The following is a 20,863-nucleotide window of genomic DNA, read 5'->3' as shown; positions in this document are numbered from 1 at the left end:
TAATGGATTGTGAAATTGATTTAGTATATAGAAACCAGCATTTAAAAAATGAAATGGAGTAGAAGAGAAATGGTGAGCATGTACCATATGAAGGGTGAATATCATTTTGTGTAACCTGTTATGAGTGCATATCTACACACTCACATGTATAATGGATCACACTGTAAATTCATTTCTTACTGAGGATTGTGGGGTCAAGACCCATCCATTACCTACAAGTGATTCATTTTAGACCTAAAGACACTTGCAGATTAAAAGTGAGGGAATGGAGAAACATTTGTCATGCAAATGAATGTCAAAAGAAAGAAGGAGTAGCAACACTTAGACAAACTAGACTTTAAAACAAAGATTGTAACAAGACACAAGGGCACTATATGGGGCACCTGGGTGGCTCGGTTGAGTGACTAACTCTTGATTTTGGCTTGGATCATGATCTCAGGGCCAAGCCCTGCATCAGGCTCTATGCTGAGCATGGAGTCTGCTTGGGATTCTCTCTCTCCATCTCCCTCTGCCCCTCCCCCTGCTCTCTTTCTCTCAAATAAATAAATAAATCTTAAAAAAAAAAAAGGGCACTGTATAGTAATAAAGGGGACAATTCAGCAAGAAGGTATAACAATTATAAATATGTATACACCCAACATGGGAGCACTCAGATACATAAAACAGTAATAACAAACATAGAGGTACTAATCTATTATGATAAAGTAGGGGACTTTAATACCCCTATTATATCGATGGGGACAGGTCACAGAAAATCAGAAGGAAACAGAAAATCAACAAGGAAACAGTGGCTTTGAATAACACACTGGACCAGATGGACTTAACATATATATTCAGAACATTTCATTCTAGAACAACAGAATGCAGATTCTTTTCAAGTGCACGTGGAACATTCTCCAGAATAGATCACATATGAGGCCACAAAACAGGTCTCAACAAATACAAGAAGAATTGAAGTCATACCACACACCTTTTCTGACCACAGAGCTATGAAACTAGAAGTCAACCACAAGAAAAAATCTGGAAAGACCCAAAATACAAGTAGGTTAAATAAGATGCTACTAAACAATGGATGCGTCCACCAGGAAATAGAAGAAATTTAAAAAGTAATTGAAAACAAATGAAAATGAAAACACACTTGTCCCAAACTTTTGGGATGCAGCAAAAGTGGTCCTAAGAGGAAAATATATAGCAATACATGCCTAGCTCAAGGAGCAAGAAAAATCTTAAACAACCTAACCTTACAACTAAAGGAGCTAGAAAAGAACAACAAACAAAACCTAAAGCCAGCAGAAGGAAGGAAATAATAAAAATTAGAGCAGAAATAAATGATACGGAAACTAAAAACAACAACAACAACAACAAAAACAGATCGATGAAACCAGGAGCTGGTTCTTTGAAAAAATTAATAAAATTGACAAACCTCTAGCCAGACTTATCCAAAAGAAAAGAGAAAGGACCCAAATAAATAGAATCACAAATTAGAAAGGAGAACTAATGAACACCACAGAAATATAAATTATGAAATATATTATGAAAAGCTATATGCCAACAAATTGGACAACCAAGAAGAAATGGGCAAATTCCTAGAAACATATAAATTACCAAAACTGAAACAGGAAGGAACAGAAAACAGACCGATAACTAGCGACAAAATTGAATCCATAATAAAAAAAACTCCAGCAAACAAAAGCCTAGGACTAAGTGGCTTCACAGGCAAGTTCTACCAAACATTTAAAGAAGAGTTAATACCTACTCCTCAAACTATTCCGAAAAATAGAAAAGGAAGGAAAACTTCCAAATTCATTCAATGAGGACAGCATTATCCTGATCCCAAAACTAATAAAGACACCACTAAAAAAGAGTACAGGCCAATATCCCTGATGAATATAGCTGCAAAAATTCTCAATAAAATACTAGCAAACCAAATCCAGCAATACGTTTTAAAAAAATCATTCACTGTGATCAAATGGGATTTATTTGTGGCTCGCACAGGTGGTTCATTATTTGCAAATCAGTGAATGTGATATACCACACCAGTAAAAGAAAGGATAAGAACCATATGATCATTTCAGTAGATGCATTAAAAGTGTTTGACGAAGTACAACATCCATTCATGATAAAAACGCTCAATAAAGTAAATTTAGAGGGATCATACGTCAACATATAAAGGCTATATATGAAAAACCCACAACTAATATCCTAAATGGAGGGAAACTGAGAGCTTCTCCTCTATGGTCAGGAATAAGGTGGGGATGTCCACTCTCACCACTTTTATTCAACATAGTACTGGAAGTCTTAGTGACAGCAATCAGACAACAAAAAGAAAGGGCATCCAAATCAACAAAAAAGAAGTAAAATTTTCACTATTCGCAGATGATATGATACTATATATAGAAAACCCTAAAGACCCCACCAAAATGCTAGAACTGATAAATGAATTCAGTAAAGTCTCAGATACAAAATCAACATATAGAAATCTATTGCATTTCTATATACCAATAATGAAGCAGCAGAAAGAGAATTAAGGAATCCCATTTACAATTACACCAAAACCAAAATGGTAACCTAGGAATATACCTAATCAAAGAGGTGAAATATCTGTACTCTAAAAACCGTAAAACACTGATGAAAGAAATTCAAGATGCTCTTTCTCATGGCACCTCAGAGGTGGCAGGCTGGCTTCAGGATGAAGCTGAACATCTCTTTTCCAGCTACTGTCTGTGAGAAACTCATTGAAGTGGATGATGAACGCAAACTTCATACATTTTATGAGAAGTATATGACCACAGAAGATGCTGCCGTTGCTCTGGGTGAAGAATGGAAAGGTTATGTGGTCCAAATCAGTGGTGGCAGTGACAAACAAGGCTTCCCCATGAAACAGGGTGTCTTGACCCATGGCCGTGGCTGCCTGCTGCTGTGTAAGGAGTATTCCTGCTACAGACCAATGAGGACTAGAGAAAGAAAGCACAAATCTGTTTGGGGTTGCATTGTGGATGCTGTCTCAGTGTTCTCAACTTGGTGATTGTAAAAAAAAAAGGGGGGGAACGATATTCCTGGACTCACTGATACTACTGTGCCTCCTTGCCTGGGGCCCAAAAGAACTAACAGAATCCGCAAACTTTTTCAGTCTCTTTAAAGATTATGTCTACCAGTATATTATGAGAAAGCCCCTGAACAAAGAAGGTAGGAAACCTAGAACCAAAGTGCCCAAGATTCAGCATCTTGTTACTCTTCGTGTCCTCTAACACAAACGTCAGCATATTGCTTTGAAGAAACAGCACACTAAGAAAAATAAGGAAGAGGCTGTAGAATATGCTAAATGTTTGGCGAAGAGAATGAAGGAGGCCAAAGAAAAATGCCAGGAACAGATTGCCAAGAGACAGACGCTGTCCTCTCTGAGAGCTTCTTACCTTTAAGTCTGAGTCCAGTCAAAAATGAGATTTTTTTTAAAGAGTAACAAATAAGATCAGACATAAAAAAAAAAAAGAAGAGGAAAGGAAAGAAAGAAAAGAAGAGAAAGAAAAGAAAAAGAAAAATTCAAGATGATGCAAAGCAATGGAAAAACATGCCACATTCATGGATTAGAAGAACAAATACTGTTTAAATGTCTGTACTACTCAAAACAATCTACACATTTAATGCAATCCCTATCAAAGTACCAACAGCATTCTTCATAGAGCTAGAACAAACAATCCTAAAATTTGTATGGAACCCCAAAGACCCTAAATAGCCAAAGCAATCTTGAAAAAGAAAAGCAAAGCTGGAGGCATCATAATTCCAGACTTCAAGTTATATCACAAGGCTGTAGTAATCAAGACAGTATGGTACCAGCACAAAAATAGACACACAGATCAATGGAACAGAATAGAAAACCCAGAAATGAACCCATAGTTATATGGTCAGTTAACCTTTTACAAAGCAGGAAAGAATATCCAATGGGAGAAAGATAGTCTCTTCAACAAATGGTGTTGGGAAAATTGGATAGCAACTCGCAGAAGAATGAAACTGGACCACTTTATTTTTTTAATGATTTTATCTATTTATTTGAGACATAGAGGAGCACAAGTGGGGGGAAGGGCAGAGGGAGAGGGAGAAACAGACTCCCCGCTGAGCAGGGAGCCTGATGTGGGGCTCGATCCCAGGACCCTGAGATCATGACCTGAGCCAAAGGCAGACACTTAACCAACTGAGCCACCCAGGTGCCCCTGGACCACTTTCTTACATCATAGACAAAAATAAATTCAAAATGGATTAAAGACCTAAATGTGAGACCTGAAACCATAAAAATCCTAGAAGAGAACACAGGCAGTAAGTTCTTTGACAAGGGCCATCTCAACTTCTTTCTAGATATGTCTCCTGAGGCAAGGGAAACAAAAGCAAAAATAAACTATTGGGATTACATCAAAATTAAAGCTTCTGTGCAGTGATGAAACCATCAACAAAACTAAAAGACATCCTACGGAATGGGAGAAAATATTTGCAAGTGACATATCTGATAAAGGGTTAGTATCCAAAATATATAAAGAGCTTGTAAAACTCACTCCCCAGGGATGCCTGGGTGGCTCATTTGGTTAAGTGACCAACTGTTGATCTCAGCTAGGTCTTGATTTCAGCATTGTGAGTTCAAGCCCCTCATTGGGCTCCATGGCCAATATGGAGTCTACTAAAAACAAACAAACTCAACACCCCAAAAATGAATAATCCAATTAAAAATGGACAGAAGACATGAATAGACATTTTTCCAGAGACATACATACACTTGGCCAACAGACACATGAAAAGATGCTCAAAGACCTCTTATCATCAGGTAAATGCATATCAAAACTACAATGAGATATCATCTTATACCTGTCAGAATGGCTGAAATCAACAACACAAGAATCAACAGGCGTTGGCGAGGATGTGGAGAAAAGGGAACCCTCTTGTACTCTTGGTGGAATGCAAACTGGTGCAGCCACTGTGGAAACAGTACGGAGGTTTCTCTGTACATTAAAAATAGAACTACCCTACAAGTCCAGCAATCGCACTACTCGATGTTTACCCAAAGAATACAAAAATACTTATTCAAAGGGATCCATGCACCCAGTGTTTATAGCAGCATTATCTACAGTAGCCAAATTATGGAAACAGCCCAGGTGTCCATTGATTGATGAATGGATAAAGATGTGGTGTATATATTCAATGGAATATTACTCAGCCATCAAGAAGAATGAAATCTTGCCATTTGCAATGACATGGATGGAGCTAGAGAGCATTATGCTAAGCAAAATAAGTCAGTGAGAGACAAATGCCATATGATCTCATTCATATGTGGAATTTAAGAAACAAAACCAACAAGCGAAGGGGAAAAATGAGAGGGATTAAGAGGGGGAGAGAGAGTGGCAAATCAAGAAACAGATTCTTAACTATAGAGAACAAACTGGTGGTTACCAGAGGGGAGGTCGATTGGGGGATGAGTTAAATAGATTATGAGGATTAAGGAGTGCACTTGTCATGATGAGTGCTGGGTGATATATGGAAGTGTTGAATAAAAAAAAAGTGGAGTAGACTTGAACTCTTAGGAAAAAATAAAAATTGAAGTATAGTTGATACACAATATTACATTAGTTTCAAGTGTACAACATAGTGATTCGACAACTTTTTACCTTATGCTATGCTCACCACAAGTATAGCTGCCATCTGTCATCCTACAGGCTATTACAATACCAGTGACTGTATTCTCTACGCTGTGCCTTTTATTTCCATGAGTTACTCATTCCATAACTGAAAGCCTATACCTCCCACTCCTCTTCACCCGTTTTGCCCATGTCTCCACCCCCCTACTTCTGGCAACAGTCAACATGTTCTCTGTATTTATGGGTCTGTTTCTGCTTTTTTTTTTTTTTTTGGTATGTTTTGTTTTCTAGATTCCTCATCTCATATGGTATTTATCACATCTTCTTTATCCATTCACCTGTGGATGGACAGTTGGTATTATATAAAACATCTTCCATGTCTTGGCTATTGTAAATAGTGCTGCGTAAACATGTATCTTTTCAAGTTAGCATTTTTGTTTTCTTTGGGTAAATACTGAGCAGTGGAATTACTGGATTGCACGGTATTTCTATTTTTAATTTTTTAGGGGAACGTCCATACTGTTTTCCACAGTGGCCGTACCAGTATACATTCCCACCAACAGTGCCTGCGGGTTCCTTTTCTTCTACACCCTTGCCAACACTTGTTTCTTGTCTTTTTTATTCTAGCTATTCTAACAGGTATAAGGGGATATCTCACTGTAGTTTTGATTCGTATTTCTCTGATGATTAGTGATGTTGAGCATCTTTTCATGTGTCTGCTGGCCATCTGTATGTCTTTGGAAAAATGTCTATTCAGGTACTCTGCCCCTTTTTATTTGGATTATTTGGGGTTTTTTGGTGTTGAGTTGTATATGTCTTTATATATTTTGGACGTTAACCCCTTATCAGATATACCATTTGCAGGTATCTTCTCCCATTCCATAGGTTACCTTTTCATTTTGCTGATAATTTCCTTTGCTGCACAAAAGCTTTTTATTTGATGTAGTCCCAATAGTTTATTTTTGCTTTTGTTTCCCTTGCTTCAGGAGACATATCTAGAAAAATGTTGTGACAGACAATATCAAATAAATTATTGCCAGTGTTTTCTTCTAGGAGTTTTATAGTTTCATGTCCTGCATTTAGGTCTGTAATCCATTTTGACTATGTGTGTGTGTGTAAGAAAGTTAGTCCACTTTTATCACTATTTTTATTTTTCAGTTAGTCTTTTTAAGCCATTGATCCATTTTTGAAATTGGAGATATGTTACATACTAGTAATAGTGAAAATGCAAATTTAATAGACAACATACTCATTTGATAGACAAGGTGAAATGGCCAGCACAGTCTTTATATGCACATGTGCAAACTCTGAGGATATCATTAAGAACATATAATTAAGAAATGAGATGTTTATTAAAATTGTAGTTAATATCATGTGTCAAATTTGATGAAACATCTACACACAGCAAATTATCCTTTTCCCATCGAGGGCTTGACATGCAGACCAATTGGGAACACCCATGATTTGAGGCTCTTACTTGAGAAATAACTGCTGTAGATGATGGGGAGCCATTGAAGAGAGTTAAATGGGAGAGTGACAGGTCAGGTTTTAATTTGACCATGTGCAAATTAGAGGTGAAGAGATGGTGGAAAGGGACACTGGTTAGAAGTCTATTTCTGTGCCTTAATTAGGACGGCGACAGTGGGAATACAGACACTAAGGCAAAAAGAGATGAAAACCATCTCTTTGGGAAAAACGTATGGTCGACGTCGGTACTGCTTCCCAGAGTGAGAGCAGCTGTTACTAAGAACAAGCACAGGGAGCTTATACTTCCCTGTACCACTATCTTATTGTGTCAGAATTTATTCTTTTTTTTTTTTTTTTTTTTTTGCACTTCATGACTCTATTTTTTGGGTTTTTTTTTCTTTTTAAAATTTTATTTATTTTTATTAATTATTGAGGTATAGTTGACATGCAATGTTATATTAGTTTCAGATGTACAACATAGTGATCTGACAATTCTGAACATTATTCAGTGCTTGCCATGGTAAGTGTAGTTAGCATCTGTCACCATACAATGTTATTACTACTCTATGCTATACCTTTCACCTTTGTGACTTACTTATTTTATAACTGGAAGTTTGTACCTCTTAATCCCCTTCCTCTATTTTACCCGTCTCCCCACCAACCTCCCCTCTGGTAGCCATGAGGTTTTTCAGAATTTATTCTCTTAATCTTTTAATTTTTGGGTCATTGTAGATTCACATACAGTTGTAAGAAATAGTACAAAGTGATCTGGTATACTCATCACCCACTTTCTCCCTATGGCAACATCTTGTGTAATTGTAATAAATATCACAACCAGGAAGTTGACTTTGATACTCTCCATCAACCTTAGTCACCAGTTTTAGATGCCCTCGTGCATGCGTGTGTGTGTTTAGTTCTGTGCAGTATAATCACATGTATATTCATGTATCCACCACCACAGCAGTCAACTATATAGAGTCATGGTCCCTCATGCTGCCCTGTGATAGCCACCATCACCCGCACCACCCCCACCACCACCTCCTAAGCTCCTGGCAACCACCAATTTATTTTCCAGATCTGGAATTGTGTAGTTTCAAGAATGTTCTATAAATGGAAATCATACAGTATATAATCTTTTGAGATTGGCTTTTTTCATTCATTGTAATTCCCTTGAATCCAGCCAAGTTGCTCTGTGTATCAATAGCTTGTCCCTTTTTATTGCTTAGTAGATTCCATGGTATGGATGGACTACAGCGTGTCTAACTATTCATCTACTGAAGGACATTTGTGTTGTTTCCAGTCTTCAGAATTGATTTTGAAAATTATTTTAATCTCTTCTTCAAAAACAAAAAAAGTTTTCACTGCAATTGGTGAAAGAATATGTGGAAACAAAATTAATACTCTTCCTCCTGCCTCCCCAGCAACCAGCGTTAACAGCCTTGTGCTTATCCTTATACATTTTGTTCACATACAAATGTGCAAACAAATAAATACTAGAAGGTTATTTTTTGTTTGTAGAATGATGTGGTTGTATTATATGCTTTACACTGCAGTTAGCCTTTCTCACTTGACAATACTTTATGAATGTAATAAATGTAAAAGAAGAACTTTCCGTTTGCAGCAGTACTACCTAGGAAATACCAAAACGGGTACAGTAGTGCGCCAGGACTCCTGGTCTGGACAGGACAGGGTAGTCTTGCCTCTCCCTGCTTGTCCCTGCAAAGTGTAACTGTTAACTCTGGAAGCAATACAGGCAACACCCAGAGAACTCTGCAAGGTGGAAAAAGAGAGGTGAATTGGTAGGGATGCCAGGGCTGGAGGAACAACACAGAGGGAAGACATTTTACAACCCCCCACACAGCTGAAGAAAGTAACCTGCACCCAGCATTTTCCAACCCCCAGCGTAGCAGTAGAAAGCAGCCCAGGTGGAACAAGAGCTCCAAGGCCAGGTGAGCCTGGCAGCCCCAGTGAAAGACTGGCTGGGAACTCACTGACACCAAGCAGCAGGGCAGTCCCATTTATGTCTAGCAACTGGGGAGATGCTCTCCTTCCCCTCTGGGTCTGAGACTCTCTTTCCCACTGAAAGACACCTGGTGACCAGTGAGCAATCTCATACTGAGACACCAGGTGGCTAGAGACACTGGCAAGGGGAATCTCACTATAGACAGCACCTGGCTCAGGAAGCTTCTTTATTCCCACATGCCCAGAGGGACCAGGCAGCCGGCCTGGAAAACTCCTTTAGCCCCTTCAGACAGCACCAGCAGGGACCAGAGGAGCCCCAGTGGCTCCAGATAAATTAAGCATCCCAAAATAACATCACAAAGGCTCTGAAAATTAAATTGTCATTGGAACTGCAGTCCAGAAAAGTAGGCCAGGCCCACTTATAAACATTAAACCTGAATAAGGTGACTGCCTGCTAAAATATAAGATTTAAATAGGACCCAGGGCCTCTTAACATAATAGCTAAAATGTTCAGGATACAATAGAAAATCACCTGTCACACCAAGAACCAGGCTGACACAACTTGAATAGAAAAGATAATTGACCGATGCAACACTGTGATGAATAGATGTTTGAATCTCTTGACAAGGTTTTTTATTTTTAATTTTTAAAAAGATTTTATTTATTTGACAGAGAGATGGAGAGAGCACAAGCATGGGGAATGGCAGACAGAGGGAAGGGGAGAAGCAGTCTCCCGGCTGAGCAGGGAGCCCAATGCAGGATTCGATCCCAGGACACTGGGATCATGACCTGAGCAGACTCTTAACCTACTGAGTCACCCAGGTGTCCCATTGACAAGGATTTTAAAGCAACCATCATAAAAAAGCTTCCACAACCAGTTACAAATTCTCTTGAAACAAAAATGTAGAAAAGTCTCAGCAAAGAAATAGAAGTTATAAAAAAAAGTAACCAAAAGGAGTTTATAGAACTGAAAATACAATAGCAAGCTTTTAAAACTTGCTGGATGAAGTCAAGAGTAGAATGGAGATGACAGAGAACAGAATTAATGAATTTGAGGGTAGAATTTACCCAACCTGAATAGAGAAAAGGTGACCGGAAAAGAAAAAATCAGAATCATAGGGACAATAACAAAAGATACATTTGAAGCATCAGACTCCCAGAAGGGGACTGGAAAGTTTCAAAAAAATAGCATTCAAAGAAATAATGGCCAGAAACTCCCCAAAGTTAGTGAAAAACATAAACCTTCTGTTTAACTACTTGGGATTTATTTATTTATCTAAAAATTTTTAATTTATTGATTTGGCAAAACAGGATAAGCCCAAAGAAATCCACATCAAGACACATCATAATTAAACTTTGGAAAACAACGGACAAAGGAAAAATCTTGAAAGCACCAGAGAGAAACCATACATTATCTCCAAGAGAACACCAATTCAAATGAAAACGAAGTTCTCATCTGATACTCTGGAGGCTTGAAAGAGGTGGACATTTTCCAAGAGCTGAAAGAAAAGAACTATCGACCCAGAATTACATATCCAGCAAACCTATCCTGCAGGATGAAGGGGAAACGAAAAGAATTTGTGATTGCAGACATACCTTAAAAGAATAGTCAAAGGAAGTTTTCAAACAGAAATGAATGGTAGAGGAAGGAATGTTGGAGCATCAGAAAGGAGGAAGGAATAGTGGCAAGAGCAGAAATATGTGTTATACGCAACTAATGAATCATCGAACTTTACATCGGAAACCGGGGATGGGTGTACTGTATGGTGACTAACATAATATAATAAAAAATCATTAAAAAAAAAAGAAATATGGGTCCATGCAATAATTATCCTCATGAGTTATATAAATCATGTTTGACGATCAAAACAAAAATTATAACCTCATTTGATACTCAAAACAACGATATTTAAAAGTGGGGAAGTAAAGGGACCTAAATGGAAGGAAGGATTCCACACTTCACCCAAAGGGGAAAAATGTTAATACCAGTTGGCTGTGGCGTCACATGTATGTTGTAATACGCAGAGCCACCACTAAGAAAACTGCTTAGTGTGATACACTCAAAAACACTGTAAATGTAAAATGGTACAGTTGCTGTGCAAAACAGTTTGGCGGTTCCTCAAAAAGTTAAAAATAGGATTACCACACAGTTCTATATGGAATTAATGGCCATTTCCACTTCTGGGTATACGTATACCTAAAAGAATTGAAAGAAGGGTCCCAAAGAGTTATTTGTACACCCACGTTCATAGCAACGTTAGTCACAATAGCTAAAACATGGAAGCAAGAACCCAAGAGTTCATCATCAGTTGAATGGGTAAGTGAAATGTGGTATATTTATACAATGGAATATTATTCAGCCTTAAAATAAGGAAGGAATTCTGCAATATGCTACAAAATGCATGAGCCTGAAGGACATTATGCTAAGTGAAATGAATGAGTCATTTCATACAGAAATGACTGTATGATTCCACTTACATAGGGTATTTAAAGTAGTCAAAATCCTAGAAAGTGGAATGGTGGCTGCCTGCAGCTAGGAGCAGTAGGGAATGGGGAGTTATTACTTAACGAATATCGAGCTTCCAGTTTCTAAGATGAAAACATTTATGGAGATGGACAAGGGTGATGGCTGTACAACACTGTAAATACACTTAATGCCACTGGCTGTACCCTTAAAAATGGTTAAAATAACAAATTTTGTATTTTATGTATTTGGTCACAATGGAAAAACTTGAAAGGAGAAAAAAATATATACATACATCAAGATGAGTTTCTAAAAATGTTCAAGTAACCACAGGAAGGCAAGACATGAGAAACAGAGGAAACTGGGGCGCCTGGCTGGCTCAGTTGGTGGAACATGTGACTCTTGATCTCGGGGTTGTAAGTTCAAGCCCCATTTGGGTGGTAGAGATTACTTAAAAATAAAATCTTAAAAAGAAATAAACAGAGAAAATCATACTAAAGTGGCTAAGATTTGTGATAGCCCCCAGATGGAGGTAGCCCAGGCGTCCTGCAACAAGTGAACAGTTAACGATGGCACATCTGTACCGTGAACACTGCTTATCAATAACAAGGAATGAGCTGTGATACACATAACCACTTGGATGACTCTTACGGGAATTATGCGGAGTAAAAAAAGCCAATCCCAACAGGTCACAGTAGTATGATTCTCATTACATAACCACTCTTGAAATGACAACATTATCAGGCTGGAGAAAAGACTACTGGTTGTCAGGGGCTGGGGGAGGGGCAGGCAGGAAGTATGGTTGTCCAAGGGCAGCAACAAGAGATCCTCGTGATGATGGAACAGTTGTGCATATTGATTGTGGTGCATACAGCACTACACGTATGATAAAATTGCGCAGAATCACACGTGAATAAGTACAGGTAAAACTGGAGAAATGTGAATCATCAGTGGATTGCATCAGGGTCAATATCCTGGGTGTGACAAGACTGTTGGAGATGTGGATGTGTTTATTACCTTGATTGTGGTATCACAAGTTTTACAAATGTCCAAACTCATCAAAATGTATACATTAAATATGTGCAATTTTTAAAATATCAATTACAGCTCAATAAAGCTGTAAAAAGGGGGGGGGAATCCTGGGTATGATACTGTCCTGCAGTCTTGCCGGATGTTGCCTTTGGAGGAAACTGGACAAAAAGTACACAGAGTGTCTCTGTGTTATTTCTTAAAACTGCGTGGGAATCTATAATTATCTTAAAGTTTGTTAAAGAAAAGAAAAGAAAGAAAGAGAAAGAAAGAAAAAAGAGAAAGAAAGGAAAGCGAGACACTGTGATTCACCACAGTTGGTTCTGAGAAACAAGTATGAACTTTGGGCATTGACTGAGACAATGCTAGACTGGCTCTGGAACCTAACCGAAGACTTTCTTGAGTAACGGTCAGTGGATCTTGTAACCAGTCACACAGCAGCTTGTGGACTTGTTCTGTCCTGCCCACCGTAGGGGAGGAAAAATCAATTCCTTCTCCCATCTTAGGTTCTCGTTTCTTGTTCCGATTTTAGTCCTTCAACTCTGTTCCCTTACGGTGGTTGTAATTATTTTCCACCCATACCTGTGGTCCAAAAAGCAGTTAAAACTCCCAGAAGTAAATGATACATGTGGCATCTGCCATCACTTCGAAAATATACAGCTCATCCTGGGAGACTGGTTATTACCTCCCAAACCAGAGAGCAGAAGTCCCCAGAGCTGCCACCAAGGAGACTGCCTGTCTGTGTAATGGGTGCAGCCCATGGATAAACTCTTTCAGATTGGACTAACAGAAAACGGTGAGAAAAGAGCATTTCTTCTATCATAAAAATACTTCTTATGGTAGCATAAATCTGAAAACAGTCTTTGATTACTACCTTTATTTTGCTACATTAAGTCCAGATATCATATAAAGGAAGAGACCATGGTTAGATTAAAAATGACCTATGTCATGTCATTGAACTCAGCTCTTGGCTGTCCTGGCTCTGGATTGACATTCAGGAAGCCATTCTCTCCCACCCCCTGGTGCTTTTGGAAGGTTGAAAGTTTGCCAGCACACACTGGCCCAAGCTGGGAGGTACTTTGGCTTAAAGGTCGGGGCCAGGCCAGACTTTACTTTCTTCTGTTACCTTCTTAATTTAGAGCACCCTGCAATACTATGTTTTTTCTTCTTTTCCTAATGGAAATCAGAAATGGAAAAAAGAAAAAAGAAAGAAAACTCAATATAGGTGAGTTTTCTTTCCCATCTGGAAAGCATCCCAGTAACTAATGTTTTTGCTGGCTTTAAAAGGCTTGGGTCAATCTGTAACCTTAAAGGAATCAAAACTTTTTTTTCCTTCTGTGAACATTTTGGACACATTTGATACAACAAAGTGTAAACGTTTTCTCCACAAAAGGCTCTGACAGAGTTGGAAAGTCTAAAGTAGAGATGGCAGAAAGGAGCTCAAGGTGTAACGTTTAGAGCCCAGGACTTAGGAAACGTTTACATCTTGGAAGCCGGGAAATAATTACCACCAGGTGGCAGCAGAGACCTCGTTCAGAGAATCAGATCCATTCCTCAGTCCGAAATGAGGTTGAGGATAAAGGTTAATCCAGACTAGTCTGTACCTGTTTCTCTACTTGTGACGTGGAAGATCTGTCTCACCTGTAATTCACCCTAGCTTCATTGATCCAGTGATGGAACAAACGTATACCGTCAGAGCAGAAAAGCCGTTTGAAATTCTGTCCCGCACCTTGAGTTTGAATGTTTCTCACACACTGCTAACATATGCGCTTTTAACATTAATTTTAAATCGCATTTTTAAATGAGAAACCTAGATAAGATACAGTTATGAATGAGGAAGATGGATGTGGTCAGACCAAATCTAGGGGTCTGGTGGGCGAGGTGGTTCAGAGAATTCTACCAGTACCAATTCTGGAAGTGAAGGAGAAAGGCGGAAGCTGAAGTAAAGAGAAAGTGAAATAATCCCATAAAGCCGAGGTCAGGTGTCATTGCTTTACCAGGAAGAATGAGCAGCAATCCTTGATGGATGGTTTATGGGAGAATGTATTTAAGATCGGCCCATGAGACAGAGCTGAGATGTGTGATTCGGGTGTTGGATAATTGCATCAAATCAAGATCAAAGGGGCTCCTGGCTGGCTCAGTTGGTAGAGCTTGGGACTCTTGATCTCGGGGTTTTGATTTCGAGCCCCACACTCGGTATAGAGATTGCTAAAATAATAATAATAATAATGATGATAAACTTCTTTTAAAAAATCAAGATTTCAAAGAAGAAAATCAGCAAATTATGGTTGTGGATCCAAACTAAAAAGATACATTTAATGAAGGATAAATGCAAACTCTGCAGTTAGTTAGAAATAATTAGATGTAGTAGTACAGGATGAGAGAGTTCTTACAAAAAAGCCCTGTTGGGGCGCCTGGGTGGCTCAGCAGTTTAAGCGTCTACCTTAGGCTCAGGTCATGATCTCCAGGTCCTGGCATCGAGCCCCGCATCCTGCTTCCTGCTCAGCAGGGAGTCTGCTGCTCGCTCTCTCTCTCTCTCCCTCCCTCCCTCTGCCTTTTCCACTGCTTGTTCTCTCTCTTTCCAAAAAAAATAAATAAAATCATTAAAAAAAAAAAAAAGGCCGAGAGATTTTAGCTAACTGCACATCATGCGCCAACAAATGTGCATTTATGACCAAAAGTCAACGAAATCTCAGCCTCTGTTGTTTGGATGGAGGGAGAGAGGCAATAGTTCTCTTTATGCCCGGTTGTGGATCATTCTGTTCAATTCCTGGGCATTTTTAGAGGAACAGGGTTCAAAAAATAAGCAAGGCAGGGAAGAGTTTGGAAACTATATAAAATGAAGAATTCTTGTAAAAATTGGACACTTTTGAACTGGTAAAGAGAAGATGAAGAGAAGGCAGGAGACACTGATATCTAAGGCCTGACAGATTTATCCTGTAGTTCTGGAAGTCAGAAGTAGGATTAATGAAAACAGAATGGCATCCACGAATCTGGAGACCTTTGCTCTCACCCCAGCTTTGCTGTGTGCGAGCCAGGACGCCTGAAAATCTCTCATCATCCATCTGTAAAGCAAAGGTGCACAACTATTCCAGGTGTCACCAACTCCAAAGCTTGTGGAACTCCAGCACGGAACATAAGCAGATGAGGCAAGCAGGTGTTACGATTTGTTTCATAATGATCCCTGAAGTAGAATTCTCTGGAAAGACACGGCATAGTAAGCACACTGTACTTTTTCCTCTTCCTCGGATCATTGTGTTTTCTCCCATTCTTTTCTTTTTTTTATTTTGAAAAATGTTGAAATTTATTAATAGTTAACCTCACATAGTTAATTCAGCTAGCTCGTTATTATACATGACAACATCTTTACTAGACTGAGTGCTCAAAGATTTGAGATTCAACACATCCCAGTCAAAGACTGAGATTCACTGTGTTTACATCAGGCAAAGCAGCACCAGCAAGGAACTGTCACCTAACTGTGGGAACACAGACATTCAAAATGCATTTTCCTTTTTGGAAAACAACAACATTCTTTTCTTGAAACCCTCAGCCTTCCAGGTCTTTCACTTACCTTCCCACACTGATAGAGTCACGGTGTAAGATGTTTTACGGGCATACAGTAGACTCTGCCACAGCTTTTTGAAGCAGTGAAGAGATTTTTGAAAGAGAAGTAAGTCACAGAAACTTGCGGTGGCCTAAGAAGTGAGGCCTGGGGGCCCTGGAGCCAGAGGGAAGGCTGCCAGATAAGGTACAGGATGCCAGGCAATTTGAATTTCAGTTGGAACATGTTTATTTGTGGTTCATCTGAAGTTCAAATTTAAGTGGGTATCTTGTATTTTTCTTTGCTAAATCTGGCAACCGTAGCCCAGGGTCATGCTGAAATTATACTCTGGGATGATCCTGATCCCAGCTGCTGGCACCAGTAACGCACCACACTGAGGTCTTGAAAAGACTCCCATTAGCTAATAAACCAAATGCAAGATATCTGGTCTCACTAATAGTCCGGGAAGGGCAAGCTAAGACTAACGATAGCATTGGTGAGGCGGTGCGCACAGCGGTAGGAGCCTGGACCCTGTGCCCAGACTGTGCGGACTGCATCTCAGCTCGCTGGTGTCCGTGGCACGGTGCTTCCGTTTCCTCCGCTGCAAAGTGTAAGTAACAGTACAGTAGTCCCCCTTATCTGCAGTTTCACTTCCATGAAACTACCCACAGTCTACCCTGATCCAGGAGCAGGTGATCCTCCTGACAGCTGGTCAGAAGGTCAACAGTAGCCTGAAGGTCAACGCCCACACCAGTCACCTCACTTCAGGTCATCATGTAGGCACTTTATCATCTCACATCCTCACAGCGAGGGGTGAGTTCGGTCCAGGGAAGGTATTTTGAGAGAGACCACATCCATGTAACTTTTATGACAGTGTCTTGTTACAAGTGTTCTGTTTTATTATTATTGTTGTTAATCTCTTACTGTGTCTAATATATAAATTGCACTTTACCATAGGTATGTGTGTGTTGGGAAAAACATAATACGGTATATAGGGTTTGTTTCTATCTGTGATTCCAGGCATCCTCTGGGGGGTCTTAGAACATACCCCTGCCAATAAGGGAAGACTACTGTCCTTACCCCACTGGGATTATTCTGAACATTGTATTTATATATTTCCAATATTGCGTCAAAGTTCAGTGTACTCTGGCATAGAGTTCTCTCCACTCCCCTGGCAGGGTCTCCTAGAGAATTAGGGGTCTCCTGTCCCCTAATACTCAGCCTTGCCACCACAATTTACTTTGGAAACCCTCAAGATTCCATTCATCACTGTAACTTTGCTTATGTCAACACAGGAAGTTTATAAATGTGTTTCACTCAGCCCGGTGATCAAGGTCAAAAGCTATAGTGATTAGTCATGCTGACAGTATGATAGTGGATATGGTGTGATGAACAGGGCACTTTACCTGTGGGGTCTTCTCCCTTCTAATCCATAAGCCCAGTCTAATCATGAGGAAAACATCAGACAAATCCCAGCTGGAGGACATTCTACAAAACACCTAGCCAGTACTCAAAACTGTCAAGGTCATCAAAAACAAGGAAAGTCTGAAGAACTATCACAGCCAAGCGGAAGCAAAGGAGGCATGACAGCTAAATGTACTGTGGGATCCGAAATACGATCCAGGAACAGAAAAATGACGGAAGGGAACAACTAATGTCAAGTGTTAATAAAGAGGGAAACTGTGGGGCGTATGGGGACTTGTCTGTACCATCTTTGCAATTTTTCTGTAAATCTAAAATTCTTCTAAAATAAAGGATTAGGGGCGCCTGGGTGGCTCAGTCAATTAAGCATCTGCCTTTGGCTCAGGTCATGGTCCCAGGGTCCTGGGATCGAGCCCCAAGTTGGGCTCCCTGCTCGTTGAGGAGTCTGCTTCTCCCTTTCCCACCGTGCTTGCTCTCTCTCAAATAAATATATTTAAAATAAAAAAGATTATTGAAATGTATTTCAAGAAAGGATTTAAAATTCCTCTCAGTGGCAGTAATAACTTTCTTTCAAAGCTGTTCATGAGAGGTAAGGAAAAGTTTGAAGACTGACTATACTCACTTTTCTATTTAGCCTGTTCTTGAGACTGCCTGTTTCACGTAAAGATAACAGTGTGAATTGTCATCATTATCAATATTACAAATGACATGTGCTGGCATTTCTAAACAACTGAATCAAAACTGTAATTATTTCTTATGTTTTGGGGAGAGTTCCCTTTAATTCTTAGTTTGACATTTTAAGATCAAGGAGGACTCTGAAAGTGACGTGGAGGCGATGCTCAGTATATAATTAATCTTTCCAATTTAGGCTGTAAAGCCAACTACTCATGCTTAGGAGTAAGGATAAACTTTTGAAATAGCCTCCATCCCTGTTACTACCCTGATTTTATTTAACTGGGTCACCACGTGCAAAAATGGCGGCAACCTTTGCAGTCGTCGTATACTGGTTAAGAGCGTCCGCGGGCGTGCTCATACCATTTCCCACCTATCAGACTGGCAAAGATAAAAAAAATTTTTTTTTTTAAGTTGAGGGGCATCTGGGTAGCGGTGTAGTCGGCTCCAGCTCTTCCTTTCAGTTCAGGTTGTTGATCTCATGGGTTGTGGAATCGAGCCCTGAGTGGGGCTCCAAGCTCAGCTCCGCAGGGAGTCTGCTTCAGGATTCTCTCCCTCCTGCTCCCACTGTCCCTCTCTCTGCTCAAGTGTGCACGTGCTGTGTCTCTCTCTAAAATAAATTAATCTGAAAAAAAATTTTTTTAAGTTGAAAATCCATTGTTGGCCCACATGTCAGGCAGCATGCAGTATGCGTGATATACGCAGGAAGATGCGTTAACAGGGCTGCCTTCTTGCAAAACACTTTGGTAATTGCTCTCAAACGATCCAACACCCAAGCCTTTGACTCCATTTTACTAGTAGGGATTTATTCCACAGATGCTTATACATCAATGCACAAAATTGTTAGTATGAAAGTGTTGACTTTCAGGGGCGCCTGGGTGGCACAGCGGTTAAGCGTCTGCCTTCGGCTCAGGGCATGATCCCAGCGTTCTGGGATCAAGCCCCACATCAGGCTCCTCCGCTATGAGCCTGCTTCTTCCTCTCCCACTCCCCCTGCTTGTGTTCCTTCTCTCGCTGGCTGTCTCTATCTCTGTCAAATAAATAAATAAAATCTTAAAAAAAAAAAAAAGAAAATGTTGACTTTCACATTTTTTCTAGCAGAAAAAAATGAAACAACCTGAATGTTTATCAAGAGGGGCCTGAGTAAATAAACTGTGGTGTGTCCATACAATGGAATATTATGCACCATTGGAAAAACATGGACACAGGTTATATGGGCTGGCATATATGTTCAGTGAAAGGAGACTCGAACTGTGTATAAGGGGTGGTCCTATTTCTGTTTTTTTAAAAGAATAATATATACATAGACATTTATAAATGGAAGGATACACTAGTAATAGGAATGTTTTCTAGAGAATAGACCCAGAAGGATTTGGGGTGAAGAAAGATTTTTATTTTTAATTTTTTGTACTATTTGATTTTTTACTATGTTGCTTTGAATCTTTAATGTAAAAAAGAAAAAACCTAGTTAAATATTATAGGTCTTCCTTGCCGAAAACAAACAAACAAGCAACTTTTTTTAAATATAAAAAGAGAGGTTTTTGCTGGCTGCTCAGTGCCTGACTGACAGGATTTTGTGCGCTGGAGACAGCTAGGCGCAAAGCACTTGAGTTCCTCGATTTTGTTTTAAATGGGACAGCTGTACCTGAGGCAATATGCTTATACAGCCGAAAAAGTCCACACCCAAAGAATAGGTGCTTGTGCTTTTAGGGTTCTATTGGACAGATTTATCACTAAATAAATTTTACGGGTGTGTTTTCCGTTTCAGATGCATCATCACTTTGGTCTAAAGTAAGCAGGCTCATCATTACCTTAAGGTTAATAACTTAGTTAATAGGTGGAGACAAAAGCATATTTTAAAAGTCCTTCCCTAAAAAGTGCAGGCATTGTGTATATTACATAGTCCTTGGAATAACAGTGGCGCCCAAGAAAATGTGACTCATTATTTATTTATAAGTAGGCTCCTGGGCGCATGGGTGGCTCGTGGGTTAAGCATCTGCCTTTGCTTAGGTCATGATTCCAGGGTCCTGGGATCAAGTTCCCTATCACGATTTCTGCTCAGCGGAGCGTCTTCTTCTCCCTCTAACCCCTCCCCCCAGCTCGTGCTAGTGCTCTAGCTCTCTCTTGCAAAAATAAATAAAATCTTAATAAAAATAAAAATATAAATAGGCTCTGCACTCAGCATGGAGCCCAACACAGGGCTTGAACTCACAACCCTGAGATGAAGACCTGAGCCAAGATCAAGAGTCCAGCGCTAAAGCGCCTGAGCCACCTAAGCACCCCAGTGACTCTTCTAAAGTAGTCACGAAAGTTGAATAGAAAGAGTTACAGAAAGAGAGAGAGATTTTACATCAAACAGATGAGCTGAGGTCTGTTCCAAACATTTGAATTCAAGAAATTTGGAGCACTTTGGAGGAAATGATAAAGTAAGAAAAAGATGGCAAATAACTTTTATTTATGTTAGAATTCCAACTTCATCAAAAAACAAAAACCTGCACACAGACACATTTAAACATGTAATAAGGGAAAAAAATAAACATGGAATAAGAATCATTTCCACCTCCAGTTCATCTGCCCCTCCTTTGCCACCGAGCAGCTCTGGGCCTTCTGCCTCTGAGTGAAGTAAGGCCCTGGGCCTGCCCAGCCCTGGGAAGATGCTTGGCAGTCAGCTTGGAGGGCCCTGCAGGG

At 39.7% G+C, this 20,863-nt stretch overlaps 1 pseudogene; it reads left to right on the top strand.

Moving 5' to 3' along the window:
* Positions 1–477: 477 nt before the first annotated feature.
* Positions 478–3,441, top strand: LOC113252491 (40S ribosomal protein S6-like; annotated as a pseudogene).
* The last annotated feature ends 17,422 nt before the right edge of the window (positions 3,442–20,863 follow it).

This window comes from Ursus arctos, unplaced genomic scaffold (genome assembly GCF_023065955.2).
Source record: "Ursus arctos isolate Adak ecotype North America unplaced genomic scaffold, UrsArc2.0 scaffold_19, whole genome shotgun sequence".
Taxonomy (NCBI): Eukaryota; Metazoa; Chordata; class Mammalia; order Carnivora; family Ursidae; genus Ursus; species Ursus arctos.
The sequence above is the reverse complement of the archived record's forward strand: the minus strand, read 5'-3'. Positions and strand labels throughout refer to the sequence as shown.